This window comes from Diceros bicornis, chromosome 31 (genome assembly GCF_020826845.1).
Source record: "Diceros bicornis minor isolate mBicDic1 chromosome 31, mDicBic1.mat.cur, whole genome shotgun sequence".
Lineage (NCBI taxonomy): Eukaryota > Metazoa > Chordata > Mammalia > Perissodactyla > Rhinocerotidae > Diceros > Diceros bicornis.
The window spans coordinates 21,543,342-21,557,410 of NC_080770.1; the positions used below are offsets into that span (position 1 = coordinate 21,543,342).

General features: G+C 35.5%; 2 pseudogenes; both read right to left on the reverse strand.

Moving 5' to 3' along the window:
- Window positions 1–3,358: 3,358 nt before the first annotated feature.
- LOC131395445 (olfactory receptor 5I1-like) lies at window positions 3,359–4,466 on the reverse strand (annotated as a pseudogene).
- Window positions 4,467–5,948: 1,482 nt separating this feature from the next.
- LOC131395446 (olfactory receptor 10AG1-like) lies at window positions 5,949–6,780 on the reverse strand (annotated as a pseudogene).
- Window positions 6,781–14,069: the final 7,289 nt, after the last annotated feature.

Sequence of the window (14,069 nt, forward strand, 5' to 3'; positions counted from 1 at the left end):
AATCACTTTTGAAATAAAACCAAAAAAAAAACCACTTAAATTCTTGTATATACTTTCCCAGAGATAAAAGGCATAAAGGCTTTCTATTGAACCCAGATAAAAATTTTAAAAATGTTATTTTGTGAATATTAATAATTTCAGTCAGATTCTTTCAGTTCTGAGAAGAAAATATCCTTTATGGACATTAAATTGCAGTTTGTCAACTTGAGTCAGCAGGCATAAAATGATTCATTTACAAATCTATCATTTTTTTTCCAAAAAGGTAAGTGTTTTTCCACGTATATTCTTTAAGTGTGGAGACTTGGGCACCTACCGGGGATGAGCGTGTCTTCAGCAGCGGGACAATAAGCAGACGGCGTTTATTTTACCAGGTAGCATCTGGGACTGAAATCTCTGAGGCTATTGCCCTTAGGCTTTGGTGTTATGTCAATATGTCATTAATTATATTTCTGGTTCTGCATATTCCCCCGTGAATACAGTCACAATTTTACTAAAGACTGAGCTTTAATATTTCACTGTTGTCACCTAACGGGTCTATGTTAGGAACAAACCTGCAAATCATCTTTACGATGGCTTCACAGCTGCCTCCTTCCCAGTCACAACAGACACCCAAAGATACTCAATAGAACCTACTTAATCGTTTCCACCTCCTTTCTAGTGTTCATTTTTTTCTTCCATTTTTGAAACATTGTCTTTTATGACCATATTTGTGAATATTGCTAACCTTCAATGGTATTTTTTTCTTTTGTTTGAAAATACGATTCTTATACGATAAATACACACCTTTAACGTGTATACTTCTTTGGGTTTCAGTATATTCACAAGGTTGTACCACCATCACCACTATCTAATTCCAGAACATTTTTCATTCATCATTCCAATAAGGAACCCATATCTATTAGCAGTCTCTTCTCTCTCTCCCCTCTCCGCAGCTTCTGGTAACCACTAATCTACTTTCTGTTTCTTTGTGTTTGCCTGTTCTGGACTTCTCATATAAACAGAATCATGCAATATGTGTTTTTTTGTATTAGGTTTCTTTCACTCAGCATCTTGTTTTCAAGGTTCATCCATGTTTTTGCAAGTGTGCGAATTTTGTATCATTTTATGGCTGAATAATATTTCATGTATAGATATAACACATTTTGTTGATACAATTATCAGTTGATGAACATTTGGGTTGTTTATTCTTTTTGGCTATTATGAATAATGATGCTATAAACGTTCTGTTAATGCTCCCTTTCAAGACCACTTTCATCACCAAGCATGTTTTTACTCTCATCCCCTCACCACATGTCATTCACATACATTTCATTGATTTTACGACTTAATCACATCCTCTACATTTAGTATTCTCTCAAATTATGTTTACTTTCTTCATATAAGAATTTCTCGAGGCCGGCCCAGTGGCGCAAGCAGTTGGGTGTGCGCTTTCTGCTGCAGCAGCCCAGGGTTCGCCAGTTCGGATCCCGGGCGTGCACTGACGCACCGCTGGGCAAGCCGTGCTGTGGCAGCTTCCCATATAAAGTGGAGGAGGATGGGCACGGATATTAGCCCAGGGCCAGTCTTCCTCAGCAAAAAAAGAGGAGGATTGGCAGATGCTAACACAGGGCTGATCTTCTTAACAACAACAACAAAAAAAATAAAGAATTTCTCTACCATAGTTATTAGCTTCAAGAATAAGATCAGTGTTTATTTCCTGTATTGCCTAAAGTCTCTAAAACAAGGATTGGTAAAAGTAATTGCTTTCTAAATATTTATTGCCAAGTAATTCAGACTGCTAAAAGTGGAGGCTGATGAACTAAGAGTAGAAATACACTGGATTGGGGGATTTTTTTTCTACTAATATAGCTCATATGGACAAGTATGATTCATTTAAACATGTTTGCATGGATAATACTTTTTCTAAAGAAGCGGAGTTACACTGTTTTTCTAAAAATAATTTTAGTGTGTGATTATCCTTACTAATTCTTTGCAAATTGAGAAATACTGGAAGTTTCACTTTTATATCCTTCCTAAATACTTCCCGGGAGATAGCAATGCTATTCCCCATACTTCTTGACCCTTCGTCTGCCATCTTGATATCTGGGGTGATATGACTACTTCCAAAGGTCCCAGAGCTAGTGTTGCTTTCACAATGACCTGAGATTGAAATATCTGTCACTCTTCTTTCTATATGTGTGCTGTTTAAGTATTGCTTCACTCAAATATGAAACAATTTAGTACTACAAAATGTAGGTGTGCTTGTGTAGTTGTGAGTGACTGTGTTTTCCTCTTATCAAATGAAACAAAAAAAAATACTCAGCAGAAGCATTGTTGGTCAGAAATCCAAAGAAGGGGTTCTTAGGGGAATTTAAAACTGACAGTGATTTGGTTTGTATCTTGTGTATTTTTATAATACACAGTGCATGGGTTTAAATGCACTTTTAAACTTGATATTTCCAGGTCAAAGCTTGTAAATATTTATTATCATAGTCAAAATTAATAATGATAATGAACAATGTACAGCAAAAAATATAAGTTACTGAAATACATTTTGCAATACATGTCCTACAATTTCAGTCTTCAAATGCACGTTTCCTGTGTGGTATCCCACCACGGCAAGTGGAATGATCTCCCCACGAGGACACAGGTGATACGTTAGGTAGCTGATTCTGTTTCTGAGATGCCAGAGAATGTTCCACACTCTCAGTAATACTTTTGTGTATAAAAAATAAAAGATAGAAAGGAAAACAAATATTTTTCCTTGCAATTAACCTATATTATTCAAGCTGATACTTAGAAAAAGATTCCAAATTACTTTGGAGTAGATTGAGTGTAGAAAGTTATCAACATATTATTAAACTACACTTAAGAAAATGTATTTGATTTTGTATTATTGCCTTCCTAACATTCCTGACTCTCAGCATCTTGCTGTAGAACATACATTCTAATTAAGATTAGTTATGATAAAATATATGTAATTAACATCTACTAGTGCTCAAAATGGCACAAGAACTATTCTCAGCATTTATTCAGTTAATCATCCAACAATCGATGACATAGGTACCATATTCTCCCCATTTTACAGGTAAGTTAACTGAGGCATAGAAAAATTAAGTAACTTATTCAAGGTGCCACTGCCTAGCTGCGTACAGTGCTGACATATGAATCAAGGGAATCTGACTTCTTCCCTCATCAAGTAATCTACCCTTGTAAATGAGACATTCTACAGGTGAACACACACACACACTTTTCTGAGGTATTTACTATATCCATTAAGACAGCCTGATATAACCCATTTTAGCATTAACTCTAAGCTAATAATCATTGAAGAGTAATCTACTATTTAGCAGCAATTTTGAAACTTTCAAATGTTTTCTTATGTCATGGGGTTATGACGTGCATTTGACTGAGCAAAAAAAACAATTGTCTGATAAAATCTCAATTGTGTGAGAAATTGTGGGTGTGCTGGTGAGGTTGTTGCAGGTTCCCGATTAGAGTTTCTAATTGAGGATTTAGATAAATCTTGAAATGTTATATCTCTGGAGGAATCTACCTTTGATTTTATGGCTTTCTTAGCAGCGTCTTTCACATCCTTACTTCTAAAACTATAAATCAACGGATTCAGCACGGGGATGATAATGGTGTAGAACACTGAGATAATTTTATGAGTGTTGGGAGAATAGAGGTAGCTGGGTGGTGAGTAAATGAAGAGAAGAGTCCCCTGATATATGGCCACAGACGTCAGGTGAGAGGCACACGTGGAGAAGGTTTTCTTCCTCCCACTGAAAGAGCAGATCTTTAAGACTGAGAGAAGAATAAAAAGTACGAGATGATGATGACAATGAAACAGATCATTTCCACTGAGCTGCCATATGTGGAGAGAAGCCACTCATTAATTGATGTGTCTGTGCAGGATAGCTTAAGCAGAGGAGGGAAGTCACAGAAAAAAATGGTTGATGACATTTTTATCACAGTGTTTCAGAATAAAAGCAAAAGATGTGTGAACCAGGGAACTCATGCTGCCTCCAATGTATGACAAGACAATCAGCCCTACACAGCTGCTCCGAGACATGACAACTGTGTAGAGTAAAGGGCTACAGATGGCAACATAGCGATCATACGCCATGGCAGCCAAGATAAAGGATTCTGTATCTGCAAAAGTACAGAAAAAATAAAACTGCAGAGCACAGCCATAATAGGAAATAGATTTGTTCACTGAGAGGAAATTGACCAGCATTTTGGGAACAATGACTGAGGAATAACAAAGGTCCACAAAGGATAGGTTGCTAAGGAAAAAATATATGGGGGTTTGAAGGTGCCGGTCGATCCTGATTAACGTCATCAATCCTACATTTCCCATTTAGAATCATACCATACAATGTCAGAAACGCGAGGGATAGGACAATCTGCAGTCCAGCGCCAGTCGGAAACCCTAATAGAATACACTCGATCACCAAGGTGTAGTTTCCATCTATAAATTCCATATTCTGTGTTGTTTTCAGTTTAGGAGATTTCTAACATCCTAAAATGTTATATTGATGGAAAGAGAAAAATAACTAGATATAATCATAAGGTTATTTTATTGTTTCAGTAAACACACAAACAAGCAATCAAATAAAAAATCCAAGCCCAGACTTCTTTTCAAATATAAACTCTGAGGAATATATTTCAGAATTTAGTAGTGATCAGATTTCATGGCTGTTAGTTTTATTTTACTTGTTTGATTAATGATTATTTCTTCCATTGGAGAGTTAGCTCCCTGCATGCCGGCATCATTTCTGATTTTGTTTACCTTTTTTTGACCCCAAATATAGCACAATAGCTGGCCCAGAAAATTAAAGGAAGTAATAAATAATTAATAGACAATGATGTGAAGAAAAGAATAAAAATATATGATTAAAAATAAATTGACTTATAGAATATGCCTTGGAATGATAATTATAGAGCATTTTGCTCTTTCTGTCCAGATTAAGTAGATAGTGGTGTGCCATTCCCTTGACAGAGCAGATGGAGTGGTGTAATGAAACATATGCAAGTTAATCATTTTTAAAAAAAAAATAACATAAAAATAATATTAATTAACAACAAATGTCAATAAACATCAGCTGTGAGTTTATTTTTGATAAGATTTTAGGATAGCTTCATAAATCCTAATAAAGAGACTAAGCTAAGATGATTAAATTAATCATTTGTTTCCTGTCTTTGATATTTATTATGATTCTTGGCCTCTAGTAAGTGCTCAGTGACTATTAATTGACTGACTGAGTAAAGTGAGCCAAAAATTTAGTCATAAGTTGACTTCTAATTAGGTAAAATTACTCTATATGGCCTCCTCACTGATTATATGTTATGGGAAACAAAATAGCTGCCATTGATGTTTTTGCTAGTATAATTCGAAGTTTTGAGTCTAAAAATTCTGTCAAAAAATTCTGGGGTTTCAGAATTTTTCCAGGAGTAGGAGAAATTTGAATCTGCATTTAAAGTATAAGAAATTTTATCTTAACCTTGAAGGATGGACTTGGAAATATATAAGACAAACAAGCAAAGCATCCAATGAGCTATGTTTGTGTTGCCATGGTGAGCCAGGAAGGAACAAAATGGTTTGGGGTCATTCTTTCAATTACAAAAGTTACACTGCTAAGAACTTCATTTGTGTTTATCTTGTGATTCATGTCCCAATACTTTTTGGGACATGAATCACAAGATAAATGAGACTCTATTTTTCAGTAAACAGTCTCAAACTGGCAGTGAATTTGGGCTGACAGACTAGTTCACTAAATATGACATTTGCTAAAAAAAATTAGTTTCTTACTGTAAATACCACTTGGGATATAACCCTGATATCAGCAAGTCCAACATAAAATGGCAAGTTCAAGAATGAGTAAGGATAATCAATCCATATCAAGGTAGGAAGATAACTTCTGGTTAGACAACAGCAGAATTAAGTGGGAAAACAAGTGATAAATTCAAATCAGAGATGAATACATTAAGCATTTTCTCAAGGCCATCATGACATCCTTTTTACTCAGAGTGTATATCGTGGGGTGAATCATCAGGGTGACAATGGTATAGAAAAGAGATAGAAATTTGTCTGTCCTGGAACAATGTTTGGATTGGGTCATAAATATGTAACGATCCTGTATCCACAGAATAAAGTCACAACTATCACGTGAGATGAGCAGGTGGAGAAAGCTTTGGGTCTTCCTCTTGCTGATGGTAACTTCGAGATGGTGGAGATGATTTTACTGCAGGAGCCGAGTATCAACAGAAAAGGGATAATTACAAACAGCACAGCAACTGTAAAGACCAACATCTCATTCAGAAAAGTGTCCCCACAGGCCAACTTGAGAATTGAGGGGATGTCACAGAAGAAGTGACGGATTTGGTTAGATCCACAAAATGACAAAGAGAAAATCTGGCATGTCTGCCCTTCTCAACTGGAACTCCACTGATCCCAGAGCTCGTCACCATCAGCTGGATACGGAGCTTGTGTTCACAACCAGAGGATATTGCAGAACGTGACAAATGGCTGTGTAGAGGTCATAGGCCATCGCTGTCAGGAGAAAGCATTCTATGTTTCTAAGCATGAAGGCAAAATATATTTTTGTGACACAGGCAAAAAAATAAATATTTATTTTCTGGGTCCAAAGGTTTATGAGTATTCTAGGAAGAGTGATAGATAAATAACAAATTTCCAAGAAAGAGAAACTACTGAGGAAAAAATACATGGGTGTTTGGAGAGCCTGGTCAACTCTGGTTATGGGAATAATTATGCCATTTCCCATGAGGATTACCACATAGGCAAGAAAAAGATCACAAGAGGAAGTATCCAGAGATTGAGAATCCCTAAAGAACAAACTCCATCATTGAAGTGAAATTAGATTCTGTTTGGGTTTTTTGGTGTTCCATCTGTAAAAATAGTGAAATTAGTCATCTATCCTTTTGGTTTGTTTTCTATTTACTGGAGGAGTTTGAGGAATTAGTACTATAAAATTTCTACCTCAATTCAAATTCCAGCATTTTATATCCTAACATCAAAGCACAAAACTGATTCCAGTGGTGAATGCATGCTAAATTTGAAACATATCAACATATTTATTGTGTAATAGTAGGTTTGCATTTAAATGGAATTGAAGCGTTCTAGAAATATGCATTTTCATTCCTCATTTGTGGACAGAGCAAAGCGAGTCTTTTTACTCCATATATTAACAAACAGAATCTTACAGCAGAAACTCTTATATCTGTCACAATTCCCAGCAGAATGCTCACCATAAAAGTTTGAATTTTATTTTTCAGTGATGCAACGCTTCCATGGAGCTTTTTGCAAGTACTGCACATGTCTTTCCTCACCTATAGTAGCATGAACTTTGCTTTAAAATTGTATTCCTGTTTCATTTATGTATCAAAACCAAATAATCATCATTATCACCAGGCATTATATTTCAAGATCTTTCATTTGCCATATCCCATCATGCAGCAGATATTCGATAAACCTATTTTGACCTATTGGTTGGTTTATTAATAATGGAATAAATTGCATAGCTGATATGATTTCAGGAACTCTGCCTAGTCCCTGTAACCTGAAGTGTCTCTATATCGGCCATTAGCTAGTTGTTCTCATCAAAAATTTCCTATTTTAATAATATATCTGAGATGAAGCATATGGAAATCCAAACTGAACAGTATTAATATTAAACAGTATTAATTATAAAATATAATTATTAGACAGTTACCCAAAAGATCAAATACTGAAGTGTTGGCTTAAAGTTTTTAGTTCTAAAAACTTTTAAAATATAACAAACCATCCTATGAGGGAGAAAAAAATGAAAAGATGACTAAGAAATGAGAAGTCTCTTCATTTGTAAATTATCATTTTAATTCTACACTTCTTAATAACAAAAACGACTTCTAGAAAATTATGTTTTAAAAAAAATTGTAGGTCTAATCCCCCTTAATATAGTATACATCTTCTTCTGTAGTGAGTCATAGAAGCATATATAAATAAACATAAACCTGTATTTTGCTTATTAAAAGGGATTTGGGGACCGGCCCCGTGGCTTAGCGGTTGTGTGTGTGCACTCTGCTACTGGCGGCCCAGGTCAGGTCCTGGGAGTGCACCGACGCACCGCTTCTCCAGCCATGCTGAGGCCGTGTCCCACATACAGCAACTAGAAGGATGTGCAACTATGACGTACTACTATCTACTGGGGCTTTGGGGGGAAAAAAAAAGGAGGAGGATTGGCAATAGGTGTTAGCTCAGAGCCGGTCTTCCACAGCAAAAAAAGGAGGATTAGCATGGATGTTGGCTCAGGGCTGATCTTCCTCACAAAATAAATAAATAAATAAATAAAAGGGATTTGGTCCAAATAGGTTTCAGTTATCTACCTAATCGAGTAACACAAACATGCTGTACTTATACAGGGTTCTATAATCACCAACGTGTTTCAGTATCAATTTTGTTTTCAGTTTCCCCTATTATAATGAAAATGGGAAATCCAAATTTTCAGCTTTGATGTGAGTGCAAATTTTGAGCATAAAAACTTTACACGTTGAGTAGCTGTTGAATCTTGATTCTCAGTCTTACAGTGTTCTAAAATAATACAGAATATCAATACAAAACTCATATTGACACAAACTGTTATACTTTTTCTTCTGGATTTAGTTAAAACTGTTTTTTTCCCCTCAGTAGAACAGTTTAAGTACATATGCTTATATCTATCTATCTATCTATCTATCTATGTACCTATCTACCTATCTATATCTACATATATTATGTAAAAAATTTTTGTTTTAATAAGAAATTGATATTTTTCTTACAACTGAAACTCGTATCTATTTTAGACTATCTGTGCTTTCAAAATACCAAGTTGTCTCTAAACAAACCCATTCCTCTTATTCTACTGGTTTTATTTATTTCCCATGTATCACCTTAATGTTTAACTTCACTCATTCTAATTTGTTTTTCCAGACATTCTGGACAAAACCATTCTTCTGGACAGTCACCCTGTGGAATTCAGGTCCCCTGACCATCCACCCTACCACCTGATACCAGATCTTGGCCAGGAGCAAGAATGCCCTTGAGAAAGCAGCATCACATAATTGTGATATTCACAGGAGAGTATTAAAACTCAAAATTGCGCATGTGAGACTCTTTCTTACATCCACTTTTTTTAATGTTTCTCCCTTGATTCTTCTGTCTGGGCCTTGGAATAGAGCAACACTAGACTTCTCGACCATTACATGTGCGTGCTGTATTTATGTGATCTATTTCTTTTTTTTTTTAGCTACTACAATCCTGGCTGGAAAATTATGATTTTTTTTGCCACCAACAATATGGGTTCTCTTTCAAGGTATATCTCCAGTCTGTGTTAAATACAAATATCTTAAATCTAAAATACATCAGAGGAGAAAAAACCTATATCACATTTTCATTTACAATGAGATGTTTGATCCATGTTCTTTTTTTCTCCCCTCTCTCTCTCTATTTGATTCAAAGACCAAACTCCCCTTGATTGCCTCAATTTCTAAATTTTTAAATGAAAGTGAGATAAATTTTCAAGTCGCTTTCATATTTTTCAAGAAAATGCTGTGCCTTTTTCTTTGAATCATTACTGCGACAAATTATATCAAGCCCCTAAAATGACATCTAGCTTACAGTGCGAATTGAGTACAATATTCTCAAAATCAACTAAATTAAATGACTTTAAAATGTTAAGCAATGCTAAACTTTGATTGGTCATGGTTACAATTGTGGTTTTACTACAATTATGAATGTATATATGTATATATGTATGAACATATTTACCTATTTGTGGAATTCATGTTTTCTTCGAATACTATGCATTTTTTTCTATTATTTGTAGTTTCAGCAATGCTATATATAAAAGACTGTCTTACATTTTAAACAAATAACATCAGTTCGTGGGATCATATTTTCTCTTGTAGTCCTAGTAGTGACAATGTTTGCTTTGTCCTCCTTCAATACAACTTATCCAGCTGCTTGGCTGTGTTTTTCAAAGAACTGCTCCATCAAATTTAGCTAATTCCAATTTTCAATATTTTATTTAATTTTTGCTTTTATATATGCTTGTAATTTCTTCTGATTTTGGCATTTGTTTATTTAGTAACTGTGGTAGGTACAATTCCAAGATTGCCAAAGATTTCTGCTCCCTGCGATACACACACCGCCTCCTTGCTGTTCAACCAAATGCTAATATAGGCATTATTGTAAAGGCATCTTCCAGATGTCATTAAGGTCCAATATTAACTGACCTTAAAGTGAAGAGGTTATCCAGGTGAGCCTGACCTAATGACATAAGTCCTTTAAATCTAGATATAGCAGCCAGAGCCAGAAAAAAATCAGAGATTCAGGGTGAGGGAAATGGAAGAAGGTAGGAGACATAGAATGCCATTGGCTTCTAGGAACTAATAGTCGTCCCTAGCTGACATCCAGCAAGGAAAATGGACCTCGGTCTCATAACCTCAAGTAACCGGATTCTTCCAAGAACCTAGAATCAAATTTTCTTTTCCAGAGCCTTAAGACAAGAATTCCACACAGCCAGCACCTTGATTTCAGCCTCTGAGATCCTAACCAGAGAAAAAAGCCACACCATGCCAAGTTTCTGACCTATAGAAACTGAGATAGTAAATTTGTGTTGTTTTAAGTTGCTGAGTGTGTGGTGATTAGGGAACTAATGCAGTAATTTAACAGATATTGAATTTAATCATTACCATTGTGGAGATAAAGTTGATATACACCTGGCTTGGAAATGTTCTATCTTTTTCTCTGGGAGTGTCTGGATGCCTCCTATTTTACTCTTGGCTAAGATAAGGCCAGCGGACTTTGTGACGTGCTGTGTAAGGTCTAATACTACTCTGGAGACACTAGTCAGTTTCTTTATTGATGGTTTGCAACTGTCCTAAAGACTTCGACAATCCTGGCTTGATCACATGACCAAGAGAATTCATAATGCAGCCCAACTCCCCCTGTTCTCTGAACTCTCTAGAAACCTAGATTCCTTACACAGCTCATCAGATCTCAAGTAAACGTGCACTCTTCCATATGGGAGAAAAAGGGCCATGGAAAGTTCCTGTTGCTGAGGGTCTCTCAGATCTCTAGTTCTTCCCTGTATTAGAGGGAATGGCACGTGCGCAGTGGTGCATGGTGGCTTCGGGGGACTCCAGAAGTGCCCTCTGTGCATGAGCTGCACTTAGTGCTGGGGGGGTGGAAATGGCCGGAGCCTGGCACCATGTTCTTTGCCTTTAAATACAATACTTGTGTGAGTACAGTCTGTGGAGTCTGATGAATCCTTTCAAATTATCAAACTGGAGAAAACAATGCAAATGTGTTTGTTTTCTTTTAGGTTTAATAACATTTTTATTTGGAAATATTTGTTTAGAAATATTTGTTTAATTATTTGGCGTATTCAGAGGTATATATTTTCTTATTTGGATTGACGGTGAAATTTCAAAAAATTAACATAACTATTTTATTGTCATTAACTATAAATAGATTTATAGTATCTTAATTTATTTCATATAAACCTAATTTTTTCTTTTCTTTTTTTTTTTTTGTGAGGAAGATCAGCCCTGAGCTAACATCCGTGCTAATCCTCCTCTTTTTTGCTGAGGAAGACTGGCCTTGGGCTAACATCCATTGCCTAATCCTCCTCCTTTTTTTCCCCCAAAGCCCCCCAGTAGATAGTTGTACGTCATAGTTGCACATCCTTCTAGTTGCTGTATGTGGGACTCGGCCTCAGCATGGCCGGAGAAGCGGTGCATCGGTGCACGCCCAGGATCTGAACCGGCCACCAATAGCGGAGCACGCGCACTTAAACTCGAAGCCACGGGGCCAGACCCTAAACCTAATTTTTTAAGCGCTTTAATTTCCAACATTTTTAGTGTTTTTTAAGTATGTAAATTTTTTGCTCTTCTTACTTTATTTTTGAATTTGTTTATTGTTGTCAGCAGGTACATGAAAACATTTTTATACACTTTTTGATACTGAAAAAGAGACATATGCCCAATTTATAAATTTACCACTTACATAATCTCTGATATCAAAGACATTCAATTTTTTTATTTGTCAATTAATAAAAAAAATCATATTTGTCAATATTTGTGTAATTTTTTATATTGTTTATCATCTTTTTGATTAGTCAAATACTGAGAATCCCTTCATTGAGTCAATACTTTTGACATTTTCTCTTTCCTTTTTTGATTTGAAGATTGTAACGTTATCAACATTCAGTGCTTACTGACAGTCATTTTTTTCCAACTATGTCCATTTTGATAATCTTAAATTTATCCATCTCTGTATCTATTGTTAGAGGCCGCTTAGTTATTTTTTAAAGAAATGATTCTGTTATATATTCTAATTCCTTTTAGTTCATAAAAATCTGTTGTTTCTTTCAAAAATGAAAGATGTTTTGGCTGATTCTGAAATTTCTCTGCTAGATGCGAAATATTCTTTAAGACATTTACTAGCAATAAGAAAGGGAGAAATGCAAGAATTTTCTTTGCCATGTAGTTTTATATTTTCTGAATAAAAAGTTATTATTTCTTGTGATTTACATATTGCATTCTGTTTGTAATAAATCCAAACTATAAACAAAATTATAATAAATAAATCAGAAATTATTTGGAATCCTGCCACTGTGAGGAAGCTAATATTCTCTTCTAATCCACGTCCTCCCACATACTGTTAATGTGCATACACACCCGCTACTGACATGCACATGTAAAATGTTATATGAAATTATGGAATGCTATCCTTCTTTGTTTTACAAAAGTAGAGTTATGTTTTATACATACATTTACATTCTTTCTCACATGTCCAGAAAACTTGGAATTTCTCCAGCAAAGCAGCTCTAAAACACTGTACTCCAGTGTCTTAATAGCTTCTAACTGAGAGTGTCTTCCCTTTGCTTCCAGTTTTCTTTTGCACTATAAAAAACTTTTAATAACCATTTTTGAACAAACACATGTTTCATAAACATTCTTAAACAAATATATGTAATAATCATTCTTGGACAAATATTATTTCTACAAGATGAGGTTTCACTGATACAGTTTTTAAAATAAATGTATAAGTATTCTGATTTTTCTTTAAAAAGAAAAAGAATGCAAAATTACTGCCCCCAAAAGACATAGATTTCGTTCCAGAGAATTCATATAAAAGCACTTCGATGAAAGGTCTGTTTACGTGGTGCGTTACTTTCCTAGATCTACTGTAATAAATTACCACAAATTGAGTGGCTTAAAACAACAAAAATTTAGTCTCTCACAGATCTAGAAGCTAGAGTCCAAATCACAGCGTTGGCAGAGTCTCCCTCCCTCTGAAGGCTCTAAGGGAGAATCCTTCCTCGCTTCTTCCAGCTTTCGGTGGCTCTTGACCTTACTTGGTTCATGACTACATCACTCCAATCTCTGCTCCATATTCACATGGTATTCTTCTCTGTGTTTCCATATTTATTTTCTAGACTTGCTCTGCCTTCCTGTCTCATAAGGACACTGGTTGTAGGATTTAGTGCCCACATTCAACCAGGATGATCTCATTTCAAAAACCTTAATTATCACTTCAAAGGCCTTTTTTTTTTTTCCCAAATGAAGTCACAGTTACAGATTCTAGAGGGATATATATTTAGAGGGGCCAATATTCAACCACTGCACATTGATATGGATAGTTTATAGTGAAAAATCCAGAAACTTCTAATACTAAATAGATATTACCAAAGCAAAACCTGAAGCTACAAGGATAGGGAATGATGTTACCAGAGAACAGAAAGTGCTGGGATGGAGGAGAGAACAGCCTCAAGGTTTGTAGTTATAAGCAACATGGACCGTGACGAGATACAAACAAGGAAAAATGCAAAATAAACACTAAGATTCCCCTGCTTCCACCGTCTTAGCTGCTGCTGGTTTTTCTCATTGGCTAAGTCCAGTCATAGGAACAGAGAAGGGCAGCAAATATATCTGAAAGAGTGGGAAAGATAAGAAAATTTATCACAGAGCATGACCCTAATTCCTCGTTATACGACACACTCGGTTAACTATCATTGTGTGTTCAGGCACTCTCTTAACTCACT